Source organism: Dromiciops gliroides, chromosome 6 (genome assembly GCF_019393635.1).
Source record: "Dromiciops gliroides isolate mDroGli1 chromosome 6, mDroGli1.pri, whole genome shotgun sequence".
Taxonomy (NCBI): Eukaryota; Metazoa; Chordata; class Mammalia; order Microbiotheria; family Microbiotheriidae; genus Dromiciops; species Dromiciops gliroides.
In genome coordinates, this window is record NC_057866.1 from 247423730 (window position 1) to 247438923 (window position 15194).

A 15194-nucleotide genomic window follows, 5' to 3' on the forward strand; every position below is an offset into this window, starting at 1 on the left:
CCAAGGCACTTGGGTTCCAGGCTCTGGGTTTTCTGTTGGGCTCTGAGAGTGGATAGTGGGCAAGGTGGGCAAGGTGGGCCAGATGTATACTGCCCTTCTCTGTCTCTGTCTCTCTCTCTCTCTGACCCACTTATCATTATCAAATGAAAGAACATACCTAACAAAATTTTCAAATCTCAATTATATTGCATTATATGTGCTAGCTATCATTATTATTGATTCATAATAAACTAGCACTTTAAAAAATAAAAATATCTTATTTTATTTCTTTACATTTTTTTTTGCAAAACCCTTAAATTAGAACTTGATCTTAAAACAGGACCGAACCTAAAATTGTACTTGGCAAAAAGGGTTGAAGAGTGACCTGGTTTCAATGCCCCCTTTCTATCTCTTGCAAAAAAGTTGCTTCTATCATTCCATCACACTCATCTCTGAGGCTTCCTAACAGATATATCATTCAGCTTTGACAAACAAGAGTATGCAAGAATGACTATTTTTAGTCTTTCATCTGTAGCAGAAAAATACCACTGTCAAAATGTCTTTCTCAGAACACCAATCCTTATGAAGATGGTGGCTGTCATCATTTCTTTAATGGACTGATTTTGTCAGATGATGGCCCCATAAGTGTATCCAGGTTATGGTTCCTAGGTATTTAAATTGTTGGGGGGTTTTTTGGTGAGGCAATTGGGGTCAAGTGACATGCCTAGGGTCACAGAGGGTTGGTGCTATATCCACTGTACTACCTAGCTGCCCCTAGGTATTTAAATTTTAAACTTGACAGCTCCAGGAACACAGTAGGACTAGAGAAAAGGGGGGCCAAAACTGGATGCTATCCCTGGAAAATGAAGAGGTGCATGACAAAGTGAAGTTTCAGGATTAACCCTTTCCCTTCAAATCCAGATATTCTAACTATAGGGAATGGAAACATCAGGGACAGATATCAAAGAAATAGAAGGCTGAGAAACCAGCCAAAGCCACAAGCGTGATGGCAGTTGAGGGAGGAGAAGTTGGCAGTGCTCCACACTGTAAGTCTTCCAAACTAGCTGTGGTCCCTAGAAGGAACCCAGGCACTAAATAAAAAAGGAACAAATACCATAAGATGACTATTCTTATCTAGCCTAAACAACTAAATAGGTGTTGTCCCAGACAACATGTGACCTGCATCCAGGGCCATCTCCAGGAGTCCTGACCTATGTCTTGCTAACTGGACTCCAATGACTCTGGAGGAGAAAGCAGAGTTGATGACTTTACACAGCCCTGTCTCACTTAAATCTTATTCACTTGCAAGTCAAAACATCACCCTCCTGGGGCAGCTAGTGGATAAAACACTGGCCCTGGACTCAGGAGGACCTGAGTTCAAATCCAGCCTCAGACACTTGACACTTACTAACTGTGTGACCCTGGGCAAGTCACTTAACCCTCATTGCCTCATGAAGAAGAAGAAGAAGAGAAGAAGAAGAAGAAAGACATCACCCTCCTGATATCATTGGTTCTCTTCAAGAACAAAGGATGAACAATAACAACTCTAAGACATGCTTCCAACTACACAAGACCATGAGTCTCAGTTGTGGGTAGCAGAAATGCACTATCTTGAAAGCATTTGTTCCTCATTACAAGAATCTCTACCCAATACCAAACATTCATTAAGTTACTCTTTCATATAAGCAAAGAGCAAAGAAGGAAGTTGGACCTTCCTATCTCCAAGGCTCCGATGGCCTAGTCTCATTAAAAGAGGTAAAAAGAAGGAACAGATGGTGTATAGTCTCTCATTTCTGGAAAGTTAGTGAAAAAAAATAATTTTTTCATACTTATGTCAGAAATAAATGCTAAACAGGGGCCTGGTAAATGTAGAAACCCCATCAGCTTCCTCAACCACTATAATCTATCCATGTGGAGGATGCAAGGGAGCTTACTTCTAGGAAAATGTTTATGGATAAATGTCTTAGAGAGACTGTAAAGCATGCCATATCTGGTTCCTTTGGAGGGGAAAGTCTTTAATTGACTTCAGAAGCAGTGGGCTATCAGCACCAGCCATTTCCTCTTTCACCTCAGTTGCTCTTGGGGAATCTCAGTGAGGCTTACTCATAGTATCTATTACCTCTGAGGCCACATGGTGGCAAGAAGTACGCATCAGGGCAGCTAGATGGCACAGTGGATAAAGTACCAGCCCAGGATTCAGGAGGACCTGAGTTCAAATCGGACCTCATATGAGTCACTTACTAGTTGTGTGACCCTGGACAAGTCACTTAACCCTCATTGCCCTGGGGGAAAAAAACAGTTATAGTTGTTTGGTTTTGGGGGAGCTAGGTGGTGCAGTGGATAGAGTACTGGTCCTGGAGTCAGGATGACCTGAGTTCAAATACAGTCTCAGACACTTAGCACTCACTAGCTATGTGACCCTGGGCAAGTCACTTAACCCTAATTGCCTCAAAAAAAAAAAAGTATGCATCAGTCTTTGGCCTTTTACTTTTTTCTTTATCATTGTAGGTGAAGTGGAATCTCCAATCTTGGAAATTTAGAAAAGTCAGGAGATTAAGCTACAGGAATTTGGAAATTAGAATTCAGGTTATCATCAATGCCCCAAAAATCAAGGATCAACCTCCAGAAGTAAGTTTGGGTAATGGTGCAGAGGGGACATCCTAGCTGTTGTTGAGACAACCACTCATTTAACATTAATGTCACCTCTGCCATAAATTTGGTACTAAGCACTGAGCTAAATTTTGTACCCCCAGAGACCAAGTGTAATGGAGAGTATGCCTGAGCAGAGGCGTGCTGGATCCTGCTCTAAGTGCTCACATGAGCCCATTGCTTAATTTGCAGTACAAGTATTTATACCTTGGAAATCAGCAATTGCTTCTAATTAGGGGGTTGCTTTATTGTTTCATTGATTATCAAGACTTTTGAAAGAGATAAAGAAAATGTCAATAATTCAGATTAAACAAAAAAGTGTTTTGTTTCCAAATTTTTTTTGAGTTGGTTGTTAAACACTTATCAGCATACACTTACCTGAGAGGTATTGGAGGAAATAGTTGTATGTTTGTTCTTGCCATATCTTCAAAGTAAATATCTTTGTGAAATCAGTCAATAAATATTTTAAGGCGGGGAAGCTAGATGGAGCAGTGGATAAAGCACCAGCCCTGGATTCAGGAGGACCTGAGTTCAAATCTGGTCTCAAACACTTGACACTAGCTGTGTGACCCTGGGTAAGTCACTTAACCCATTGCCCCACAAAAAATATATATATTTTAAGTGTCTACTATGTGTGAGACACTATGCTAAGTACTTGGGATACAAAAAGAGGCAGAAGGCAGTCCCTGAAATCAAGGAGCTTACAATCTAATGGGGTGACAATAAGTGAATAAATATGTACAAACTACAAACAGGATAAGAAATAATTTTAAGAGGGAAGGTACTACATAATTTAGACATAAAAGGTGATACCATAGGTAAATTAGGAGAAGAAGGAATAGTTTACCTTTCAGATCTTTGGAAAGGAGAACAGTTTATGACCAAACAAGAGATAGAGAATATTATGAAATGCAAAATGGATGATTTTGATTACATTAAATTAAAAAGTTTTTGTATAAACAGAAGCAGTGCATCCAAAATTAGAAGGGAGACAGAAAACTGGGAAACAATTTTTATAGCCAGTACTTCTGATAAGGGCCTCATTTCTAAAATATATAGGGAATTAAATCAAATTTATAAGACTCCAAGTCATTCCCCAATTGAGAAATGGTCAAAGGATATGAACAGGCAGTTTTCTGATGAAGAAATCAAAGCTATCTATTGCCAAATGAAAAAATGCTCTAAATCACTATTTATTAGAGAAATGCAAATTAAAACAACTCTGAGGTACCACCTGACACCTATCAGATGACTAATATGACAAAAAAGTAAAATAATAAATGTTGGAGAAGCTGTGGAAAAATTGGAACATTAATGCATTGTTGGTGGAGCTGTGAACTGATCCAACCATTCTTGAGAGCAATTTGGAATTATGGCCAAAGAGCTATAAAGTTGTGCATACCCTTTGACCCAGCAATACTACTATTGGGTCTTTTTCCCAAAAAGATCATAAAATAAGGAAAAGGACCCACATGTACAAAAATATTTATAGCTGCTCTTTTTGTGGTGGCAAGGAATTGGAAATTAAGGGGTTGTCCATCCATTGGGGAATGGCTGAACAAGTTGTGGTATATGAATGTAATGGAAGTCTATTCTGTTGTAAGAAATGATGAACAGGCTGATTTCAGAAAAACCTGGAAGGACTTGCATGAACCAATGATGAGTGAGATGAGCAGAATCAGGATAACATTGTACACAGTTTCATCAACATTACATGTTGATCAACTGTGATAGACTTGATTCTTCTCAGCAATACAACAGTACAAGATAGTTCCAAAGGACTCATGATGGAAAAGGCTCTCCAAATCCAGAAGAAAAAAAAAAGAATTGTGGAATATGGATGCAGATTGAACCATACTATTTCTTTTGGTTTTGGTGCTGTTGTTTTTCTTTTGGGGTTTTTTTCCTTTTTGCTCTGATTCTTCTTTCACAGCAAGACTAATGCAGAAATATGTTTAATGTGATTGTACAAATATAACCTCTATCAGATTACTTGCTGTCTTGGGGAGGGGTGAAGGGAGGGGAGGGAGGGAGAAAAATTTGAAAACAGAAATCTTATAAAAATAAATATTGAAAACTATCTCTACATGCAACTGGAAAATAATAACATACTTTTATAATTAAAAAAAAAAAGAGGGAGGGGGAAGCTGGGTGGTGCAGTGGATAGAGCACCAGCCCTGAATTCAGGAGGACCTGAGTTCAAATCCAGCCTCAGACACTTAACACTTACTAGCTGTATGACCCTGGGCAAGTCACTTAACCCCAATTGCTTCACCAAAAAAAACAAAAAAATTAAAAAATAAATTAATTTAATTTTAAAAAGATGAAAGGTACTAGAATTAAGATGGATTAAAAAAGGCTTCCTATAAAAGATGAGATTTTAGTTGAGACTTAAAGACAGCAGGCAGAGATGAGGAGGGAGAACATTCTGGGTACAGGGGACAGCCAGAAAAAAATGGCCAGGGCCGAGAGATGAAGAGTCTTGGAAAAGTTTGGAAGAGCCACCATGAGCTTAGGACAGTGTGCCTGGGAAGCAGTGCCCCACTTCAAGAATGCGTTAAAAGTCAAGAAATAGATTGGGAAAATGAGCAAACAGAAAAAAACCCTGACCCTAGAAAGGTTCTATGGTAAAAAGGAAGATCAAAATACACCCTCAGAAGAATTCAACAAAGTCAAAGTTCCTATGTCCAAAGCTTCCAAGAAAAATATGAATTGGTCTCAGGCCATAGAAGTGCTCAAAGAGGACTTTGAAAATAAAGTAAGAGAGGGGCAGCTAGGTGGTGCAGTGGATAGAGCACCAGCCCTGGAGTCAGGAGGACCTGAGTTCTAATCTGGCCTCAAACACTTAACACTTACTAGCTGTGTGACCCTAGGCAAGTCACTTAACCCCAGTTGCCTCACTAAATAAAAAAGAAAGAAAGAAAAGAAAGTAAGAGAGGTAGAGGAAGAGCCTCCATGGAGAGGGATAGATGGGACATTGATGAGGGAGGTATAGTAGGATTGCCCAGCAGCATTGAGGGCCCATTTGAAGTTGTATAACATAAATTTACAGTGGACCCAGTCAGAACAATTGCAGGATTTTCACTACTTTCATTCAGCGGCATATGTGTAGGAGCAAAGGTAGTAAAATGGTGGGAGTGACCCAGGGCTGAAGCTTGTCAGGGCACAAATGGCAAAATGATAAGGGAGCTAGAGAGTTGAGAAGATGAGAGTGTAGAGTTGATTTGTTCTTCAAGGGGTCAGGATAGGGGAAAGAGGACAGAGTAGCAAGTGTAGAGGAGATGGGCTGAGAGACAATTGAGAGGTCAAGGGACTGGAGGTCACAATGTAGATGAAGAAAAGGATTTGGTAAGAGAAGGCAGAGGGAAAGGTGGGAAACCAATAGATTATGATCAGATAGGGTCATTTCATTATTTTGGAACAGGGTGGCTAGTGGCAAGATCAAAGATATTCCCATCTTTGTATGTGGCTGATTAAGGGGAATAGTAGCCCAAGGGAAATGAGAAGATAGTGGTTAGGGTGTTTAAGGGAGAGTAAACATATTTGTTGAAGTCTCCTATTATGAGGTCAGGAGCTGCAGATGAGAGAAAAATGATGAGCCATGTACTGAACTCATTGAGGAAGAAAGGCGAGTAAATAGAAGGTCTGTGGAAAATAGCTACCAGGATTTTGACTGAGTGGTAGAAATAAATAGCATGAATCTCAAAAGAAGAGAGGTTTCTGATTAATGGAAGTAGGGAGAGTCTATAATGGGCAATCAATATTAAGTGGTGAAATGTATCTGAGGTGCTACTTACAGGTCCCTAAGGATGAAGAGGAGGGAAGGGTGCTTAAGCTGATGTAGTAGAGAAGAAAAAAAACCAACCTCTCAGAGTTACACCTCCTGAAACTCTGAGAGGGAGATGAGGTGGTCCAGAGCTTTCAATGCTAGACCAGGAAGCCTTTTTTAAAAAGCTTCATTGGGGGCAGCTAGATGGCGCAGTGGTTAAAGCACCGGCCCTGGATTCAGGAGGACCTGAGTTCAAATCCGGCCTCAGACACTTGACACTTACTAGCTGTGTGACTCTGGGCAAGTCACTTAACCCCCATTGCCTGTAAAAAAAAAAAAAAAGCTTCATTAATGTCTTAATATATACATACATATAAAATAAATGTATAACACTTATGCTTTACAATTTCTCACCTTTATTTTCCTCCAGAACCCCATGGCAATGTTACTAAGGGAAGTATTCTTTAATGATTTTTTCCAAATTCTTTTCCCAGTGTAGTTGAAAGAATTATCATTATTAGTAGTTTTAATAATGGTAATAAGAATAATAGCTAACATTTATATACAGCATTTTAGGGCAGCCAGATGGTATAGTAAATAGCGTGTCAGGCCTTGTATTCAAATCTGGTGATCCTGGACAAGTCACTTCACTCTGTTTGCCTCAGTTTCTTCATCTGCAAAATGAACTGGAAAAGTAAATGGTAAACCACTCTAGTATTTTTTCCAAGAAAATAGCAAGACTCAACAATAACCACCCCAAGAAATTTGTCTTTTTAGTTTACTGAATTCTGAGCTGCTCCTTGTGATTGCTTCTAGTTCTTCCATATCTAGTCCGATCCATTGATTGACTCAAGTGTTTTGTAACCTGGGTAGCTAGTGGAGTACTGGGCCTAGATTTGGGAAGACGAGTTCAAATCTAGCCCCAGTTTCTTTAATAATAAAATAGGGATCACAAGAACACCTATCTCCCAGGGTTGTTGTAAATATCAGATGAGAGATAGTTGTAACGCATTTGGCACAGTGCCTGGCACATGGTAGGGGTTTGAAAAATGCATGTTCCCTTCCCATTAACAAATAATTTTGATGCTTACTTATTGCGCAGCACTCCCCTCTATGCATCCTGCAGTCCAGCTAAACCACCCCTCCAAAAAGTGTCACTCAGTGGCAGCTGGGTGGCACAGTGGATAAAGCACCAGTCCTAGATTCAGGAGGACCTGAGTTCAAATCTGGCCTCAGACACTTGACACTTACTAGCTGTGTGACCCTGGGCAAGTCACTTAACCCCAATAGCCTCACGATTAATTAATTAATTGATTGATTGATTGATTAATTAATTAATAAACTAAGTGTCACTCGATGCCCCACCACTATGCCTTAACATGCTGTCCTCCAGGTGTCACCCCCAACTCCCAGAATCTTGAGTTTCCTTCAAGTTCTAGGTCAGATGCCTCGCTGAGAACATTTCTGATACCCCCTAGTTGCTAGTTCCTTCCCCCACACCATCACTTTCTGTTTTGTACATACATGTGTATGTGTATGTATGCATATGTATGTATCAATATATTTATAAATATATATATATGTATATGTACATATCTATATGGATAGATCCAGATCCAGATCAAGAAAGACAGAGAGACATGGAGATGGAGCTGGAGATGAGAGAGAGAGAAAAATAGAGAGAGATGTAATGTAGGTAAATATGGTATAGGTACAGATGATAGAGATATAGGTATAGGTATAGATGATAGATGATATAGAGATAGAGATAGAGATATGGATATGGCTAGATATATAGATATAGCTCGTATCCCCTAACTAGACTGTAAGCTCTCTGAGGACAAGAACTGTTTTTCTTTTTGTATTTCCAGAACTTAATCCAGTGCCTGGAACTACAGTTATCCCTTTCACGCCATGACTTTCCCTGTCATGGTTTTGATATATCGCGGGTCAGCATAAAAAATTAAATGGGGATTTTGGGGGAGTTTTGCAGAAGCCGCAGAAAATACATGAAGGCCAACAGATGACACGGAAAAAGTTTGGAAACTCAGAAATGCAGAAAATATGTATCATATTGTGTAATAACATATTTCATCTTTGAATACCATAATAATTCTTACTTCTTCTCTGATATGATTTTCCAGAACGCCAGGGTGCCGTACCCGAAGCCCCACTGTATGGAAGAGATAACTAACAGGTGCTTCATAAATGCTTCTTGGTTGTTTGATTGGTTACTAGGAATTTTCATACAGGTGTTGACCTATGCCTATATCTCAAACACTGGTCATCACTGAAAACTAAAATGGGTCCCAAAAGTGAATGTCCCAGATTGACTTCTTTAATCACTAATATTCCCCTTTTCTCCACATTGGAGAAACTTCTATGCTTTCTCCAACAAAGGCATAATTAAACTTTTTGCTTGATGGCTCAGGGTCAGCCTAATGAACCCCTAAGATAGCATGTCCCAATGACTGGGCTTCTTGCCCCTATATTATAAGGCTGGTGGGCTTTTAAAGCTCTCTGTACTTTTTAGATTTCCCATGTTCCCTCTCTCCATTGTCATTTCTTTTTACTATTTTCGGTGAGAAATGTCCTTGCCACCTCTAACATGCAGCCTTATTTAATACCCGGTTGAGGCCAATTGTACAACCCTACTTACATGCAGGCCTCCCCCACACCCGCCCCCCCCCCTTACATAAAAAGTCAAATATGTGGGCTTAGCTATGACTGTTTTCCTCACTGCTGAGAGATCCTTTTTGCTGACTTTAGAATTCCTTCCTACGTTTGGTCTTGTTGAAGTGGTAAGAAGCCTGCTTGCTATGCAGAGAAATCATAAAATACAGTACTCTGTGTATGTCTTTAATACAAAATCCCCCTTTGTTCTTTGCAAACTCTACCAAAATTCAGAGCTGTAACCACCCCAAGACACTTGGTAGCATTCCCCTTGGGGGGATATCCAGGCCCCTCTGGCTGAAAGTTCAACTCCTCTGCCTCCAAACCCCATTAATTCACATTTTATTGTGCCCCATAACTGTCTCTCAGGTCTCATTAATGCAAAATATCTGTACACAGCCCTGCAAAAACAGCATACCTTCCAACCTGTTTATAAAAGGAGGACAATTTCTACTTCAGGATTTGGGCTATAAGAGACTGTGCTGAGATAATTTTATTCTTAAAGGTATAATCATTAGGCCTAATTAAGCCTAATAGGACTGCTGTAGAAGAAAAAAAGAATGTGGACCAATTTGGACAACTGGAAAGAGGCATTGTTTTGAAAGGAGACAGGAAGAAGAGTTTAATCGGGCAGGATCGTGCCACTTCTCAAATACCACACTATTATTTTATTATTTTTTATAAATATTTGATACTAAAAAAATTAAAAGAAAAATAAATAAATATTTGATACTACTTTGTACAGAGGGAAAGGGGGGAAAGGAGTTACAGAGGCTAGGGGCCTGAGACATACACAGAGAAAAGAGAACCCAGCATCATTGTCCCTCCTCATTAAAATCTGACTAGAAGGGATAATTCTATTTTTCAGTCTTTATTATGAATAAAATTCCAAGTATATAAGAAAAGCCTTATAGCAATTATATGTTAAACTACCAAAACAGAAATCCTTTTTGCTAAAGGGAATGAAACAATGTGTCCAGTTGAGAAGGACTAGAAAGTAAGATTAAAATTGCTTAATTGAGCACCTAAGAGACCTGGACCCAAATTTTAGTTCCAACATTTTACTAGCTGTGTGACCATCAGCCAATTACTAAACCTCTCTGGGCCTTATTATCTATGACATGTGAATGATTAACAAAAACTCACATGACCTGACTCAATTATTCATTGACTTACTTATCAAGCCCGCATAAGGTGTTCCCCAAAAGGAACTGCTTCTATCACATGACATTCTTTCTTTTTTTTCTTTTCTTTTCTTTTTTTTTTTTTTTTGGTGGGGCAATGAGGGTTAAGTAACTTGCCCAGAGTCACACAGCTAGTGTCAAGTGTCTGAGGCCACTTTTGAACTCAGGTCCTCCTGAATCCAGCGCCGGTGCTCTATCCACTGTGTCACCTAGCTGCCTCAGGAACTGCTTCTATTGATGTAGCTTCTCCTCATCTTAAAGAGTTTCCCAGCACACTGATAATTTAAGTGACTAGCCTAGGGTCACACAGTCAGGTTGGGGCAGAGGTCAACCTTCAACCCAGGTCTTGCTGCCTCTGAGGACAACTCTCTATCCACTACTCTGCATTGCCTCTATTATATTCTTTGTGAGCTGCAATAAATTGAAACAGTTTGTGAATAGTTAATGTTTATTTTTAAAATATCATCAGGTGTAATTATACTAACAATAACCTAGATTTGAGGGGCTAGAGGTAAATGTCTATGAGGCAGGTGTCTTAAAAAACTGGTATCTATAAAAATCATGAAATCACTTGGCATCCAAGTGATCTGCTGGTTGCTAAGGAACTGTACTTTTTCTGTGAATCCACGGCATATGGAGTAGGACTAAATTCAATGGCCTAGATTCTCATCCTACATAACACAGCTTTCCTGGAGTTTTCTGGGATAGAACTCTAGTTCAGAACAAACTGTCGATCTGGAAGTTGCTACCTCAGCTATTCTTGCCTGTTCTCCCTCTTAGAAATCATTTAAGGCCAGAAATACATTATTACTTCAATGCCTAGATCATGGACCATTACTTGCGTCATTTGAATCACCAAACAGAGCCCACTCATTAGCTCTGGGGCAATTGAGTGGCATGCAACTCTCAACTATTGTCCATAGTCACCATTGACCTGAAGCACAAATTCTGATGTCTCTTAGTAGTAAATAAGTTAAATATAAACAATAATATTTAGTATTTAGCAATATGCACAAAAGCACAGCCCAAGGATGAGTTTGGGGAGTGTCTGCCATTTTGTATTATCCACAAGCTTTGTTACTTCTTTTCCAATGAAGAGTTTGCAAAAGAAATTTTGCAGAAATTAGGGAGGTGACTCCAAATGTCAACAGAAGGGAAAACCAGAAATAGCCTACCGGCTCTGCTCCTTTCAAGAACTAGGAATTCTAAAGTCAAAACAAATAGGTCTTTAAGCAGTTCTCAGAATAGGTTCATTTATAGTTATTAATATCTCTTCAACACATATTTTCATTGCACAAAACTTTCAATCAACCTAATTTCTTCCCTGTATGATATTCTCTCTAATCCTTGCCATTCTGAATTGTTTCCAACGTTTTACATCTGCAACGAACAAGAAATTGCTATAGATCATTGCAACAGCCAGTTCTCACAGGCTGCTTTTCATAAACCACTTAGCATATAACACTGTCTTATGTTTAATGGAGAGGCAAGAGCGGCATAAGGCATGATTGCTGAATCTTGGAGACCTGAATTCAAATCTCACCTCTAACACAGTGCTTACTCCCTAGCAAATTTCTTTGCCCAATGAGTAACTTTGCAGCAAGTTAACCTCTTTGGAGTTGAGTTTTTAAGCCTCCAAGGTGTCTTCAGTCTCTAAAACTACAATTCTATCTATGATTCAGGAAATAAGCCAGGTTACTCTAGCCAAAGCACTTAATATCCTAAAAGCAGCTAGATGGTGTGGTAAAAAAATATGAAAGTTTTTAACAGTCGGTTAGGATAACTGAAAGACACCAGTTTTTGAAGGACCACCCTTTTGGGGAGGAGATGTACAGTCCACCTGCTGCGCACGTCAGACTGCCTGCGGCGCACTCGACTTCCGGGGTGGAGAGAACGGAAGTGGGGCTTTTCCTGCTTGGCTGGGCTCCTGACGGCGCGGCACAGACGGTCTCTCTCCAAAGGTGGCCTTTTCGGTTTGGTGAGTTTTTATAAGGAATATAGACTAAGCTTAGACTTAAGACGATTTGTATTGTGTTTCTACTTTCCTATCCTTTTAATCAACATCACCTTGTGACTATCATAACAATAAATAAAAGGTCTATCTAGAAAACCAAAAGCTTCTTCCATTTACTAGTCTGGGAGATAAATTAAGGGAAAGGTTAAGTAGGGGAGATTTATGATCTAATATCCAATTTTAAATCTCACAATGGGAAAGTGGAGGCAGCTAGGTGGTGCAGTGGATAGAGTGCTGGGCCTGGACTTGGGAAGATCTGAGTTCAAATCTAACCTCAGACACTTACTTATAGGGGTAACCCTGAGCAAGTCACTTAACCTCCATCTGCCTGTTTTCTCCTATGTAAAATGGAGATGATAATAATAGCACCTATCTCCCAGGTTGTAGGGAGGATCAAATGAAATAACACATGTAAAAATACTTATCACAGTGCCTGGCATTTATTTTAGACACTCAATAAAGGTTTGTTCTCTCCTTATCCCCAGCTTCAGTGCCCTGAAGCAACTCTCTAACTATAAATTGCATATCAGGTCACAATTTGCATTGGTAAAGGGAGTTTCCTTACCCAGAGTTCCTTGCTTCAAGGAAATCATAGATCTGGCACCTTCCCATCTCCTGCTGACCTTCTTATATAAAAACATAATAAAGTTATGTTTTATAATAATGCTTATGCCAAGAAAAAAATTGTTTTATGAAAGCTATGATGTGTTTCTTCTCCTTTAGGTTCTAAGATTTATTTAAATTCATGCTTCCCAAGTTATTAACTAGCAGCTATTAATTATATAAGCAATGTGAGTGTTGACACAAGTAAAAATACCAAAAGAAAAAGCCTAAATGTATTGCTTCATACACACAGATGCATCATCCTGGTAAGATGTTTATGGTGCTAGCCTAATTCCCTAGTCATCTCACTCAGGCATATCTAACAATGATGTATAGCCTATATTATGAATGGGAATGACCTATAGACATGTGCACATCAGGATATCTTTCACATAAAGAAAACTGTTTGTTCAATAAGACTTTTTGGAAATGCATGTACTCTCCCCCAACCTAAAATCTGTGTCTTTTATATAAGAAAGTGAAAAGTCTGATGTTTAAAAGTGAGCACTTACACAGAATGGTATCTCTAGGCCAAAGACTCTTGCCAAATTTTGCCATGGTCCATTCACGTACATCACTTGAAATTCCCAACCACCCCATTCACATTTTTCACAGTATCTTCTTATGAAAGCATCTTTCTCACCCTTTGTACTGCCCTCAGTCCCTTTCACACCCACTTTACTCTGTGCCTACCAACCTCCCTTTGCTCCAGGGCCACCCCTTTCTTTTTTAAAAGCACCAAAGTGACATACTTTTTTTTGGTGGGGCAATGAGGGTCACACAGCTAGTAAGTATCAAGTGTCTGAGACCAAATTTGAACTCAGGTCCTCCTGAATCCAGGGCCTGTGCCACCTAGCTGCCCCAGTGACATACTTCTAATGTCACCTTTGCTCACCAGGGCATGACTACAGGAGAAGACAAATATCAGTAGTTTCTAACTCCCTTCCCCTTTATCCTAGAAGAAAGCTTTAAGAGAAGGACTAGTTTGGGGGGCAGCTAGATGGCGCAGTGGTTAAAGCACTGGCCCTGGATTCAGGAGTACCTGAGTTCAAATCCAGCCTCAGACACTTGACACTTACTAGCTGTGTGACCGTGGGCAAGTCACTTAACCCCCATTGCCTTAAAAAAAAAAAAGAGAAAGACTAGTTTTGAGCAGTAAAGGATGGAGCATCCTCTATTACAAGCTGTGGAAATGAAGAAAACCACACAAGAACATACCTGACTGTAGGATGCCTAACAGCAAAAACCTTATCATAGCAACCAGCTGAGGACATGGTGTTCCCAGAGATTATACAACCCACATGGAAAAAAAAAAAAAAGACTTTAAGAAAATGGCAATAGGAATTACTAACTGCATAGAATTCAAGTCAATAAACATTAATCCTATTGTGTACAGATTTTTGAAGTCTTATAAAGTCCTCCTCACGTATTCATTAGAGTATAGATGTGACTCTGAGCTCCCAAAGACTAAGCCCATGAAACATAAGCTTTTATAATGTGGGGACCAATTTTAATTGGGGAGTGTTAGCTAAGTGGCTCACCGCAATATTGGGGCAAGGAAGGAGACCGGCAGCCTCCCTCAAAACAGAACAGGATTTATTTTAACAAGAAAGAACTTTAAAAAAACACAAACAGGATCAGTAGGATCAAGGGAAAGGAAATAAAATGGGGAAAGGGAAATTCTACAACCTCAAAAGATACCACCGCCCAGGAATCAGCTGAGAACTCCTGTCTTTCCAGCATCCAGCTAGAATGCCCAATTCTCCTCCCCCAATCCCAGAAAAACCCCACAGCCACAGCCAATGGGATGGCCGCTCTGACAGTCACATGACTGCCCTCACTAGGCTTCCAATCATTATAATTTTGCCAGGCCCATGTAGGCGTCGGCGAGTGGTGATGACGTGAGATGCCAGCGCCATGGCAACGGCTACAACCAGTGAGTGGAGCACCATGGGGTTTCCGGAGGCCCAGGCCAGTGCGCGTGTAAAAACCTCATATTGAGGCATAAAAACCTCAAATAACAATTCTTTGCAATAGGTATTACCAAGTTGGAAGGGCTTCGTACACAATCATCAACTAACTCCATGGGCTAGCCAAGTTACCTTTGGAAAGGCTCATTGCCAGAAGGTTAGCTACCAGGGGATTGGACAAGGGAGGAAGGCTATCTTAGAAATTCATGGAAACCACCTACTTAGGTCTGAATTGGCTGTGGTCTACATCACTGGAGACAGGATCTGCATTGCTGAAATCAAAGATCATTTGAAATTTGAAACTGATGTGTAGAGAACTTCTAAGTGCTGGAGAGAACTCAATCTCTTGCAAA